The sequence below is a fragment of the Opisthocomus hoazin genome, chromosome 7 (genome assembly GCF_030867145.1).
Source record: "Opisthocomus hoazin isolate bOpiHoa1 chromosome 7, bOpiHoa1.hap1, whole genome shotgun sequence".
Taxonomy (NCBI): domain Eukaryota; kingdom Metazoa; phylum Chordata; class Aves; order Opisthocomiformes; family Opisthocomidae; genus Opisthocomus; species Opisthocomus hoazin.
This window is the reverse complement of record NC_134420.1, coordinates 65015473-65029431: the sequence shown is the minus strand read 5'-3', so window position 1 is coordinate 65029431 and position 13959 is coordinate 65015473. Positions and strand designations below refer to the sequence as shown.

The window sequence follows — 13959 nt, the reverse complement described above, 5'->3', positions numbered from 1 at the left end:
AGCAGATAAACTTGGCAAGATGGCAGGTTCAGGATGAATTAAAGGAGGTGATTCTTTGTGAGGTTGTAGTTAAGGTGTAGATCTCCTTGGTACAGCACCTTCAGGGTGCCAAGACTGCATGGGTTTGGAGGACCAGGAGAAAATTTCATGGTCAATAAATTCACCAAAAGGTGTTAACTGCAATGCACTGGTTTTGGCTTAGAAAGCCACATGGTGTTGATGGTGTGAAAAATATTCTGGGGACGTAGCACTGATTGCTCACTCTCTTCTCGCATTCATCCCTCCACATCGCTGCTGTTCTTTGCTGAGGAGAAGACACTAGACTAGGTGTACGTTTGGTCTGCCCCAGGATGGTCTTTTTTATGTTATTATCTCTAGATTGAGATAGGAAAGAAATCTTGCTTTCACTCTGCTACTGGCAGCAGCTGCAGAAGCCCTCTAGATGTATGGTGGAGATGATGGAGGTAGGTGTGCTGGCCATCAGTTTTTCTAGCATCATCCTCCTCCTTCCTTCCTGTGACTTGACTGGTGTGAAAAAGGCAGACAGTTCTGCCCGAGCTCTTTCCTAAAAGAAGAATCACAGAACCACAGAATGGTTTGGATTGGAAGGGACCTTTCAAGATCATCTAGTGCCAACCCCCCTGCCACGGGCAGGGACACCTTCCAGTAGACCTGGTTTCTTAAAGCCCCGTTCAACCCGGCCTTGACCACTGCCAGGGAGGGGGCAGCCACAACATCATTGTTCAGGAGGAGCCTTTGGGATGCCTGGGACGTTTAATGCTGCCAATGCCACTTAGCCTTGGCACAGCAGCCAGGCGGACGCACCGACACAGGGCAGGATGCCCGCGTGAACCAGCCTAACGCGGAGCTGGCTGCCGCTGAGAAATCTAAATGTAGCCAGTGGAGTTTCGCAAATTGGATCTTTTTCTTCATTTGATTTTGTCTTCTTTCCCTGCTTTAGCATCATCCTCATTTCTAACCCCCAGCAGTGGCTTATCGTGTCAGGGCTCTCTCCTGTTGTCTTTGGGGGCTTCTGTAACAAACACCCGATTATTATGAGAACGGTGTTTCTTGAGGCAGGGGATGGGAAGGCTTAGACGTGACACTGTGACCAGCCAAAAGAGCAAGCCAGGGAGTGACTGATTGAAGTGCTCTGAATAACAAATTCTTTTAAACCAAAAACAATTCCAAAGAGACTCAGCGTATTTGCAGATGTTATTCATATAGAAGGAGAGTCAAATATCATCGAATAACCCACTAAGCCTGACTTGCTCACTGGCTTAGAGAAGATACGCTAAGCTTCGTGCTTTGTTTCACTCGGTTTCTGGAGCTTGTAAGCAGAACCAGGCGGTTTGCTGCAGTCAGCCCACATGTTCGGTTCAGCTCCTTCTTCTGTAGTTAAAATTGTTAAAATTGCTTGATGTAATGAAATCGTCTCTGTGTGTCTGTTCCCCAGCGTTTCTGCGGAGGCGCACAGCGTGCCTGGGTGCTGGGTGGGTCTGCGCGGCCGGGGGTACCGGGGAGGGTGCGTGGAGCGATGCGGGCTGGCACGGGCAGTGCCGGCACCTCCGCTTCTCCAGCGCCAGAATATCTGCCCCAGCGCAGGGCACCAGCGGCGAGCGGTGCTGCCCGCAGGGCCAGCCCAGAGCCCTCCGCGGCCCTCGGGCAAGGAACACGCGTGGCAGCCACAGGCAAGGGACAGGACAGACTTGTCACGCTCCTGGAAAGGAAAGCAGAGGCTGTTTTCCTTCCACGGCATTTCAAATGCAGCAGCTTTACCAGGAGTGTTTGGGATGTTTCTGAGATGGCGATTTTCTGATATCCTTGGATTTAGAAAATTTCTGATGTTTTAGTGTCTCACTTTAGCTCCAGGGGAAGAAAGAAACCTGCCCAGTTCTTTGTCTTCTCCATTCAGATTTTCTCGTTATTTCTCCATTGCAACCCATCAAATGAGCTCTCGTTTCAGAAAGTGTGGGGGTACAGAAGCTAGAGTTCATTGTACTTTCATTTCCCTGTAACTTTTCCAAAGTTGATGAAATTAGAGACTGAGAAGAAAAGCAGTTGGGAAAATGGGGACAAATGAATCCCTCCCACTCCTCACTCCGGCACCTCCCCAACATCTTTCATTTTATTTTGTTCAGCAGTTGCAGCAATAGGCAACAGAATTATTTGTCAAGTAATCAAATGTCCTTTGTGAATGCTTAAAAAAAATTTCTTTTTAGTTTGTTTCCATATGTATTTGTCTTTGCTGCTATACATTCTGAGGGCTATTCAAACAGGGGTTTGTTATTTGGGAGCACACGTTTCGTTGAAAGGACAGTGGAGTTACCTGAAGCAAATTCGTTTCAAATTCAGATGAAATAAGGGGAGGGAGGAGGAAAAATGGGAAAAGTTAAAAACAAAAGCTTTGGAGAAAAGCAGGTTATGGTAGGCGCACTCCTGGCCACCAGCAGCTCAGGCTGAATGTGGGAGATGAGGATTCACCCAGAAGCATGGGAAGAGCGGAGTCTCCACAGACCACGCAGGTACACTTGCTCTTAAATATTATTCCGTCCGTCAGATCATATTAATTGTTGTACTGTATCAGTAAAAGCCAAAATCAAGTTCTTTGTTTGTGCCTTGCCCAGCGCTGAAGCATCCCTCGCTCCCACCTCATGGTTGGCCCGTCGTGTGGTACCAGCTCTTCTTCCCAGCTGCTTTTACAGGTCGTCCTGGGCATGTTACCAGAGCTCAGGACTTAGGTGTTTGCTCTTCACATCAGGAGACTGTATGATGCTTGTCAGCATTTAAAAAGATAATTTTATCGGTTTCATTGCTTTGTGCTAATATACATTTATGAAGTGTGTGTCCGTATGATTTCTAACCCCGTGGCAGCCCTAAGGCTCAGCAGACTTACACGCAGCAAGACTCAAATTCTTTCCTTTTAACATCAAATCATTCGTTACTGTGTGATTTATTCAAAGGCTGCAGCATGGAAAGTAAGAAATGCCCGTTGTTGCCAATAATATAATCACGTGTGGGGCTTAATCCTGTAAACATGCACAAGTAAAGTTACTTACGTGTCTCAGTCTTTGGTGCATGCAGCCATGTGGATGTAAACTCCTCGCCCTGAACGTACATCTGTACAGTATTTAACGCGAAGGGTTTGAGCCAGCCTGAGGTCTTTGTGCTAAATATATAATAATTATTTTAATGAGGGTATTAATGATTTGTTTGTGTGCTGCGCTTACATCTAGTGCCAAATATTCTATAGAATGTGTATCTGGGAAGAATTTAGCCCTTCGTATTTTATATCTGTAATAATCCATGACTGAGTTGCTGGATTCCATCTCATTTGTATATGCCATATTTTTTTCCAGAACATCTGTTTAAACCCACACTGGATAGCTGCCAGATTAGTGGAAAGGATATGGTATAAAGAAGACTTTTGTTTCCTCCGAGCAAGGAGAAAAAATAAGTTACAAGTCGGTGCATATTGCCGAGAAGAAGCAACTTTTTCTCTCCAGAAGCAGATGTCCTGTAGTGTTTGAAAATGAAATGTTTTTGTGTCTCGCAGGCAAAGGTTCTGTGCTTCAACAATATTGATTGTCAGTTAGTACAGGCTGTCAGCCTGCCGTGGTTAACCTACCAGTTGTTGGAGAGACAATCACGAGCAATTAAGAATCACATTTCGCAGTTTCAAATGCATCCATATTGCCACTTTATTCAAAATCCTTTTTTTCATGTTGGAAAGTACTTTGGTGAGAGAGAAGGAGTTTTCTTTTTTCCCCTTGCCAACCATATTTTCATTGCTGGCCAAATTAAGAGAGATATATATTGCTCATAAACTTACTGCAGTTTCTTGATTAAATTCTTGCATGCAGCACTCCTTTCAACATCAATCTATAATAATAAGGAGGGAGCACATTGCATTGCTTGTCTTTGTGTTGTGCCTTAGATGCAAAGCACCGGGGAAGGATTCAGCTGCAGAACCAGCAGTAGCACAATGAGAAAAGGACCATTCTTCGCCAGGAAAGACCTCTGTGATTTGAAACGTGGAGAAGGATAGGAAGATTAAAACCAAGAAGAGCCAAAGGTTTAGCAGCTGAAGTTATGACGGTGCTGGCTATGCGGCGATCATGGGACGGGCTGATAGCAGCAAGGTAGCAAAGTGCTGAAATCAAGCTGTTACGCCAAGAAAACGAGCCCACCTGAGAAGAAACACGGAGTGCTATGCAACCCCAAAATCAGCAGTGCCTGGAAAGCTTGTGGCTCTCGTGACCTCTTTGCCAAGCTCCTTTCAAGGCTTTGGTAGCTGGTGGCCTTTCAGAGGTAAATATCAGAGACACTGGGTCTGGGCACTCTCTCAACGTAACTCAGTGTGTTACAGCGCCTGTGCCAGGCCCTGTGCACATTATGTTGTGGCAAACTGCATGTGTACAGTCACGTTGGCTGGTGATTTTAGTCCAAACACCTGGGAACCATCTCAGAATCTTGAGCCAACATGACTTAGAACGACTTCAGGCAAAGACAATTCCTGCCTCCTTTTCCAGAACTTTTCCAAATCAAGTAATTTCCCAAAAGCAACATAACTCCATCAAGTTCTTCAAGAGAGCACACCACTCAGCCTCCAGAGAGATCTCTGACCATCAGATGACTCCCTCCATGGGGTTTCTCAGCACCTCGAACCTCAGAAGCCCTTCCCACCCCTCTGCCACCCACCTCCCATGAAATCCATGTGTGGTCTGGGTCCATAATGCTCAGAATAGGACCTGGAGCAGCAGAGGCAGGTTTCACCGGTGGGAATATGCCCCTTGCAGATCACATGAGATTCTGCCTTATACACAAGCAAGGCCAGTAAATGTCAGGTCCTAAGCAAAACCGTATACATCATTCAGAGACTGTCAAGAGCAACTAGTAGAAAATGTTGGCAGGCACTTCACGGCTTAGAGGCTCAGAAAAACAAGTTGCCTGTGAACCTGTCCATGGAAATGAAAGGATTTCTTCCCCACCACACATTCCCCTCCATCCCATCAGCATTACAAAAACCCCCAAACCCTCAGCGATATCAAACCAGACCAAGCCAGCAATGAGCCTGAGCTGAGTCCCACGGTGCTGCCTTGGCATTGCAGCATGGACGGATCAATCAAGTGAAATCTTCATGATTTAGAATCTCAGCAGATGTATTTCAGAAATGATCGTCAATTTGGGGCAGCATCGCCAGCAAATTAAAGGTGCTGAAAATGGGGAATCACAAGAAAACAGGGAAATTATGTAGCTGAATAATATCAAGAAATCGTCTCCCACACGCAAATGTACACAGGTTCCGATACCACGGCTGGTAGGAGTATAAAAGTGAAGAGTTTCATCTTTAGTAAGTCTTTGTCAATTCAAAACTTAGATTAAAGGGATTTCTGTGCAGTACTTCTCTCTGACCATCTTCACCTCTCTTCTGTACAAAACACAAGTTTGTGGTTTCACAATCACATTTTCCTATTTTTAAAACATGTTTTCTCTGCTGTCTTGCTTTGAGAGAAAGACACTGAAACTGCAAGAGAAACTGTCTTGACAGAGGAAACTGCAATGGCTTCGTGTATGACACACGAACAGCGGAACAAAGTAAACACCGACAAAAATAGAAAGCAGTGCTTTATTTTCTCTCTGATCTTTCGTTTTTAGGGGATATTTGTGATTATGGAGAACTTCCAACATTTCAGGCAAACGGGAAGTTTTTAAAAACTGATGTAATAGAGAGTTCAGGTGTTAGCATGCGATGAAATAGTATCTTATTCTTGCTGACAGCAAGTACAAATGTTTCTCGTACTTAGGACTCTTCCTGAAACTAGCAAGAACGATGGATAAATGCCTTTAAACGGACTGCAGGACTTTGCATCAAACTCAATAACTAGATGCTTTGTCTCTTTGATTCTTCTAGGATTCAACATTCAAGAAACCTAACCATGATTTCCCCCCCTCTCCCATGTTTGCCTTTGAGTTGAGGAGAAGCTTTCTATCAAGTGATTCTAGCTGTGGAAAACATCAAGTACCCTGAGCACCTCACCGTGATTTATCATCCCCAGCATCTTGATCCTGATACCAGAGATGAGAAACCTGGATCGGTATTGAGAAAATGACTCGGTGTTATGCTAATCTCCATCAAACTGTTGACACTGACATTAAGCAAACATACTAGAGTGTAATTACATTTTACACTGATCTATGAAATATTCATGTATTAATGATGAATACATACATGCAATCATACAATATCATCATCATAAACTGTGGTCAAATACATATGATATTTGCAATGCTTATACCTTGTTCATATAAATAAATATTCATTAGAACTGAAACTAATTACTGCATGGTTGATGACAGCTGAGAATATTAAGCACCGCTACTGAATTATGCCTTCAAAGGCAATTTTGAAATGACATTCATTTTCAAGTTGTGGGTGAGTTTATTTGTCCAGCTATGATAATATTTTTTTTGAATGGAAAGAATAATGTTTATACTAATTGTCATGAGAATGTCTGAGCATTTTCTGTGACTAGCAATCAAATTTGAGAGCTGCGAGTGTCTGTAAGTACACCAATGTTAGCCTATTTTCATATTTAAAATTGGCCTTTCCCACAGCTCATTCAAGTTTATGTTCTAGCCACATGTCCCACAGATAAATAAACAGATGCTCTATATAAAGAGTTAGATCATATTCTGAATGAGTGAGGAACATATGTCATCATTAAGGGAAGCTTCGGTGCCAACGCTGGCATTAAGGTAGAGGAAAGAAAACGGGAAGAACTTGGAATAGAGGAGCATAATCCCAAGGAAGTTGTCAAAAGCAGCAGAGAGGTTATTTGTGCTTGAGTTGGCAAGAAAATATTGTTTGGCAGTTTTTGCTGAAAAACAAAAGAATAGCAAGAGGAATTTTTGACTATTAATTAAAAACCATCCTCTGTTGCTGGTAGTTTGGGGCTGAAACCAAAAATTAGGGTTTTTTTTACCTCAACGTGCCAAAGCCCTAAGTTTCGTTTGAGCAGAACTTTTTGCGAGGGATTTAAGGTGCCCGGTTTTCCAACAAAAACAACAACAAAATGAATAAAAATGAACTTTCCCAAGAATACTTCTCCTTGCTGGAAATCTAATATTTTTCTTCAGTAAGAAATTTTCATGGTAGTTTTTTTTTTTGCATGCCACTGAAGAAATGAGGATATCCAGGCACAGCTGATAATAGATCTTTACTGTCTGAATGCAACTAGATGACATTGTTTTTATTGTTACTGTTGTGTTGTGCGCATCATAAATAGAGACTGGAAAGACAGTTCACGCTCAAGAGATCATTGTAATCTAAATATAAGTCTAGAGGCTTTATTTCTAAAATGTACAGAATTAGGGTTTTTTTAATTGCATGCAGAAATATTGTTCAGAGAAAAATACCATGCACGCATGAAAAAAAATGTTAGTTCCCAGGTTTTGGGAAAATCATGCATGAAAAATCATGCTACAAGTAAAAAGAAGAAAAAGTTATCTGCAAATGCCTCATGAACTTGTCTGCAATTTGATCATAGCAAATGAGTAGGGTACTAACACAGAGAACCTGGAAAAGACCAAAGAGGTCCCTGAAGTACCAGAAGAGGGAGGGGAGTCTGTGATGGGCAGAGGAGAGATCACAGATGCAATCAGGGGATTTATGCAGGATATTGTTTCAGGTGGCAGTTGGTTTCCTAAACCACAAACTCCTTAAGATACATCCAAAGGTGCAGTGAATAATAATTCACAAAGCACTGGAAGGCTGGAGCTGCTGTTACACTGATTTTTATCTCTAAATTCCATAAAAAAAGGGTTTATTTCTTGGATGAAATCCACAAGAACAGGGGGATCCGAGGGTAGGAAGGGAGAGACTGCCCTGAGGAAAGGAAAAGTCCTGTTTCCCATTTCCCTGCTATCGGTGTAGCATGGTGGGGCGAGGAATCACAGAATGGCAGGGTTTGGAAGGGACCTCTGGAGATCATCTAGTCCAACCCCCCAGCCAAAGCAGGGTCACCTACAGAGGCTGCACAGGACCTTGTCCAGGCGGGTCTTGAATATCTCCAGAGAAGGAGACTCCACAACCTCCCTGGGCAACCTCTTCCAGTGCTCCGTCACCCTCAGAGGGAAGAAGTTCTTCCTCATGTTCAGACAGAACTTCCTGTGCTTCAGTTTGTGCCCATTGCCCCTTGTCCTGTCGCTGGGCACCACTGAAAAGAGTCTGGCCCCATCCTCCTGACACCAACCATTGAGATTTTTATAAGCATTTATTAGGTCCCCTCGCAGCCTTCTCTTCTTCAGGCTAAACAAGCCCAGCTCCCTCAGCCTTTCCTCGTAGGAGAGATGCTCCAGTCCCCTCATCATCTTTTTAGCCCTATAAAAAGATCAGGGAAACTGAGGGCCAGGCTGGGGAACCTCTGGCCAGTGGTATGCAGGGGAGGTGGGATGTTCTGCATCTGCACATCGTGCACCAGCTCCAGAGGAGGCTGCTGGATTTAGCGAGCTGCTTTTGGCTACCGATTGCATCGGTCAGTGGCAATGTGTAAAGATTTGGCAGTACACAGCCGGATCTGTGTGAGACTTGGCTGCCTGCACCATCTTTTTATGCACTTAATTTGAGAAATGAGTACATGACAGAAATTTCTGATGGCCTGATGTGACAGAAAACGTCCAGTGCTCCGTAAGCTGAAAACCTCCTGTAAAGCCCCAGATCCAGGTGTAGTCCTACCTGAAGGAAACACCCACCTGGCACTCCAGATCTGGAAAAGAAACTTTACCAGGGAAGTTGTTGGACGTTTTTTTGGAGCAGGACCATTCACACCAACAAGCTTTGGGCTATTTCTTGTCCAAGGTTGTGCAACTGCCCTTCTGCCCAGGTCTTCAGCACTGCCATTAAAAGAGTCCCACACCAACCAGCCTCTGCCAAGGGATCCTGAGCATCTGGGAGTGAGGGAAAGGGGCAGCCTGTCCAGGGGGGCCACTTCAGTTGTCTTCTCCCAGTCATTGCGGCCGTCACCACCTGCTCAGGTCTCTTGGATGGGCAGGTCTTCTGAGGTTCACTGGAAGGAGAGCAGAGCTGTGGTTTACTGAATGCAGTCCGTGGGTGCTGGCAGCCAGTCGGAAATCGGGTACGTTCATACCTCGCTTCAGCTATTTCATTTATGCAACAGTTTGTGGGAAACATCTGGCACGGCATCTGAGTGACACGTCTCCAGCTATAGAAAACTGAGAAAAATCAAAGCAGCCACCAGGGATAACAAAATGCATTTTTATGCATCTTAAGCCTCATCCTCTTCTTTCGGGCACCAGACCAGAGCCAGGGGTAATTCAGCTAAAGTCAGTGAAGGACAGGCCAAAGATAGCATGAACTTTGGTTAAGATGTTCCTGCCTGATGAGGCCTGAAGCAGGCCATGCACATTCCCCTACTTGCACCTTCACTGGTTTTGTGTGCAACCCTGGGCAAGTCATTTTTCTTTCCCTCGCCTCAGTTTCTCTCCCTAAATGAGTGAAAGGAGAGGCTGCTTTGGTCACGCATGTTGATATCTGCCGGTGCAGCCTAGAAGAGTTAAAGGTAATTACAGCCATTCTGCCTCCATCAACAATTGTACATAAGTTTTGGTGATCATCCAACAGCCAAAGGTGAAATAGGACCAGGAGCTGGAAGGTGGAACATTTTCAGTTCAGCCTGAATGTGCAGAGCATGTTTTTAGGGTAGATGATGAATGACTGTGCTGGCTTACACTGACCATGGTGGATTCTCCACGCAGAATATGGTCGGTGAAGTGGATAGAGCACTGGCTGAATGGCAGAACTCAGAGGGTTGTCATCAGCGGCGCTGAGTCTAGTTGGAGGCCGGTAACTAGTGGTGTCCCCCAGGGGTCAGTACTGGGCCCAGCCTTGTTCAACTTCTTCATCAACGACCTGGATGAAGAGTTAGAATGTACCCTCAGCAAGTTTGCTGATGACACCAAACTGGGAGGTGTGGTAGATACACCAGAAGGCTGTGCTGCCATTCAGCGTGACCTGGATAGGCTGGAAAGCTGGGCAGAGAGGAACCTGATGAGGTTCAACACAGGCAAACGCAGGGTCCTGCACCTGGGGAGGAACAACGCCATGCACCAGTACAGGCTTGGGGTGGACCTGCTGGAGAGCAGCTCTGCGGAGAGGGACCTGGGTGTCCTGGTGCACGACAGGTTAACCATGAGCCAGCAGTGTGCCCTGGCTGCCAAGAAAGCCAATGGGATCCTGGGGTGCATCAAGAAGAATGTGGCCAGCAGGACGAGGGAGGTTCTCCTTCCCCTCTACACTGCCCTGGTGAGGCCTCATCTGGAGTACTGTGTCCAGTTCTGGGCTCCCCAGTTCAAGAAAGATGAAGAGCTACTGGAGAGAGTCCAGCGGAGGGCTACGAGGATGGTGAGGGGACTGGAGCATCTCCCCTACGAGGAGAGGTTGAGGGAACTGGGCTTGTTCAGCCTGAAGAAGAGAAGGCTGCGAGGGGACCTTATAAATGCCTACAAATATCTGAAGGGTGGGTGTCAGGAGGATGGGGCCAAGCTCTTTTCAGTGGTGCCCAGTGACAGGACAAGGGGCAATGGGCACAAACTGAGGCACAGGAAGTTCCGTCTGAACATGAGGAAGAACTTCTTCCCTCTGAGGGTGACGGAGCACTGGAACAGGCTGCCCAGGGAGGTTGTGGAGTCTCCTTCTCTGGAGATATTCAAGACCTGCCTGGACAAGATCCTGTGCAGCCTACTGTAGGTGACCCTGCTTCGGCAGGGGGGTTGGACTAGATGACCCACAGAGGTCCCTTCCAACCCCTACTATTCTGTGATTCTGTGAATCTGTGATTCTGTAATATACAGGCGATCTGGGTGCTTTTCTGTGTTAAAACCAGAGGTTCTAGAGGGCTAGAAATGTGTTTTAACATTCAGTTTTCTTTTGCGCAACAGCTGATATCCTCACTACTATAAATTAAAGATAATACTGTTATGTGAGGGAAACCTGGGTCTCTGCAGGGCTCAGGTTCATGATCCTGCCAGTGAACCAGCTACCTCATGTCAGCTGAGATGTGGTAACTGAGGGCACTCGCTCCTACAAGCAGCAACAACAGCTCTTTACAGCAACCGTGCGCTATTTCAGTTTTGCTTTCCCCGCCACAAGAAGTGCCACTCCGCTGCCTTGGCGGGAGCCGACGCACGCACGCACGCGGTTAGAACAGCTGCCCAGCTCAGCTGGGCTGACAAGCGCTAGCTTAGCAAATGGCAGTAACTCGATGGAATGTCTGAGCACTAATATTGAAACTTCGCCGAAAAGGAGAAGGCCTTCTCGGAGACGTGGTAAAAGTGGATGTGGTTGTACGGCGGCGAAGTTCAAACAGGTAGCCCACAGTCTTCTCTTCAAGTCTACGTGGAGCTCTGCAGCTTCGTAAGCTGTCACTGCTGCTGCTATCCAAAGTCATTGCTTAAAATACTCTCTGCTGCTGGAATACACCAGAGCAGCCCTCCTCCCACATCCAGCCCCCATACAGAACGATCTAAATGCGAAAGACATGACAAAAAGAGTGTTTTTGGAAATAATTAGGTCAATTAGAATGTAACAAGGAGAGTGGTCTAGACTTAGACGGCATTTAAATTAGCAACAAACCATTCCTTTTGGGTTCTTCAGTTCAATCACCTATTTAATCATCAATTCATCTACGCGAATTCCTAGCAAATTCGAGAATTTGCTAATTTAACGTACCCTGAAGGTGGTGACTAAATTAGGTGTCAATGTCACTGATGCCTGCTCTGTCTAAAGTACAAGAGAAACACAGCCAGGCCCTTCAGAGAGGGAGTTTGGTGTCACACGCTCTCCAAGGATCACACAAAACTCTATGTTTTAGAAAGGTCTGTAAGGTTAAAAAACCACTTCAGTTCTGCATTAGCCAATTTGATTTGCATTGAAACTTTTCTCGTCCCAACCTGAAGCCCATGCACAAAGCTGCCGATAAAAGAGAGGGAACTGAAATAAATTTCAGTCTCCGCATGTCCTGTACTCCAAAGTTGCAGATGGCCATTCTTGAAGCCAAAGGTAATGAACAATAATCACTTCTATAAGCGACACAGTGTGAGCAGATCTAAAAGTTGGACATGATACAGGAAACCATAATGTCCTCTTGTATTGTATGCCAGGAAATCCTGTGGCTCTATAGCACTTCTCCCAGCCCATATGAGATGCCACCAGCCTCTCCCAGTGGGTCTAACCCTTACCTGGGGTGAAACCAGCCCCTGTGGAAAGCCTGCGCAGGAGTTATGCTTCTCTCAGGTCACTCCTCTAATTGCAAGTGACACATAAAAAAAATCTGTTCTGGCTTTATAACTGATGCCCTGCCAGAAGCCAAAGTGTCCTTCCTCCATGGCTCAGACGCGACTCTCTCACGTTCTTCTTCAAGACCGACACAGACTTCAGTGGGACTGAAATCAAGCTCTGGAGAAAACAAGTGTACAGTGTGTCTCCGAAAGCGATCTCTGCAGAAAACGTGGGTGGGGAGGGAATAGAAGTTGGGATGGGAACAAGTCTGGGAGGAAAACAAAACTGGGATTTTTGAAGAATGCAATTTTATGCTGCACAAGCTGCGTGTTTTACCCTCTTTCCTGTTCACTTTCATTTTAGACTTAGCAGTTTGAGGAAGCCCCTGCTGCGTAGTCAGTAACAGATTGAGGAGTCAATCTTGGGCTCTGCCTAGAGCAAAAAAGATTATATTATTTGTCACGCATGGTAGCTTGGCTTAAACATCGCCTAGAAAATGGCACGCTCCTGTCTGGTGAGAGCAGGCTGGCAGTCCCGGAGATCCTTTCAGGTACGGTGGATGGAGTGGTACCTCTACAGGTAAGAGGCAGCATCGTTCCAAAGTGAGGTGCGCCCTGCCAGCACGCCGTCAGTGGCAGGGGTTTCTGAAAGGTTACGTGGTGACTTGAAAACAGGCCTACCCTCAAAGAGTTCAGATGCTTCTGGAGTGGTATTCAAATGCCTAGAGATATAGGGAGGGGTGCAGCCTTGGCAAGATTTTAAAAGTGAGATAAGGAGAAATGAATAAGGAGGCATCTGACTGGAGCTGAAAATTCACATCTCTCCTCAGGACTGGTGAACTGCTTTGGCTAAAGTAAGATGCAGTTTGAATCTTTGCCAGTTGCCTGTACTAAACTGAACCCATTTTCACCCCCCTCCCCACTTAAGATCAGAGATTACTTTGTTCAGTGTTGGAGCACGTCAGAAATTCTTCTGTGATCCTCGGAAGTCTGAGTGGGGTGCGTGGAGCAGCAGGAGTTACCATATTGCTGCATTTGGCAACGGGTGCAACCGAGCGAACACTGCCTCCAGGTCTGGGTGTGCGAGCCAGCGGGGATTTTGATAAATTAAAGAGGCTGCACAGATGCAGGTACCCACCTTGTTACCTCTCCACGCCTGTCTTAGGACATGTGGCATGGTTTAATATAAGGTCCAAAGCGAGTGTCCCTCTGCTCACCCCGGGGCATACTGTTGTCAGAGAGGCTCGCCCTTCGGCCCAGGACCTTGCACAGACACCAGCCTTCTTCCACAGCCACTCGCTGGCTTCAACATGACTTCCCAGATGGGCCCGGTAACGGCGGGGAGCTGGCTGGCCCCAGGCCCTTGGGACTGTAAAAGGCTGCAGGCACCACTGCCGCAGCCCAGAGCAGAGCCAGGAGAGGGGTTACAAGAAAAACTCCCTTTGATTTCAGCAGAAAGTCAGATTATTCGGGCAATAAATGAATAAAGCAAGTATATGTTAACATGGCCAGATCTGAAATGAAAATAAAGACAATTTTAGCATGCCTTTACAGTGCCTGACTGAAGAATTTGGTCACATGGCAGGAAAGAAGGTCACTGAAGAGAGCTCCTTTAACAGAAGATCATTCGTATTTTAAACTGGTCACATGCCTTTTCATTTG

The 13959-nt window shown here is 46.0% G+C and overlaps 1 long non-coding RNA gene across 1 annotated transcript; it reads left to right on the top strand.

Annotated features, from left to right (window-relative positions):
• Nucleotides 1–2201: 2201 nt before the first annotated feature.
• Nucleotides 2202–7413, top strand: LOC142361994 (uncharacterized). The gene is made up of 3 exons (XR_012764576.1): nucleotides 2202–2525; nucleotides 3938–4311; nucleotides 5915–7413. It is a non-coding gene; the product is annotated as an uncharacterized LOC142361994 (long non-coding RNA).
• Nucleotides 7414–13959: the final 6546 nt, after the last annotated feature.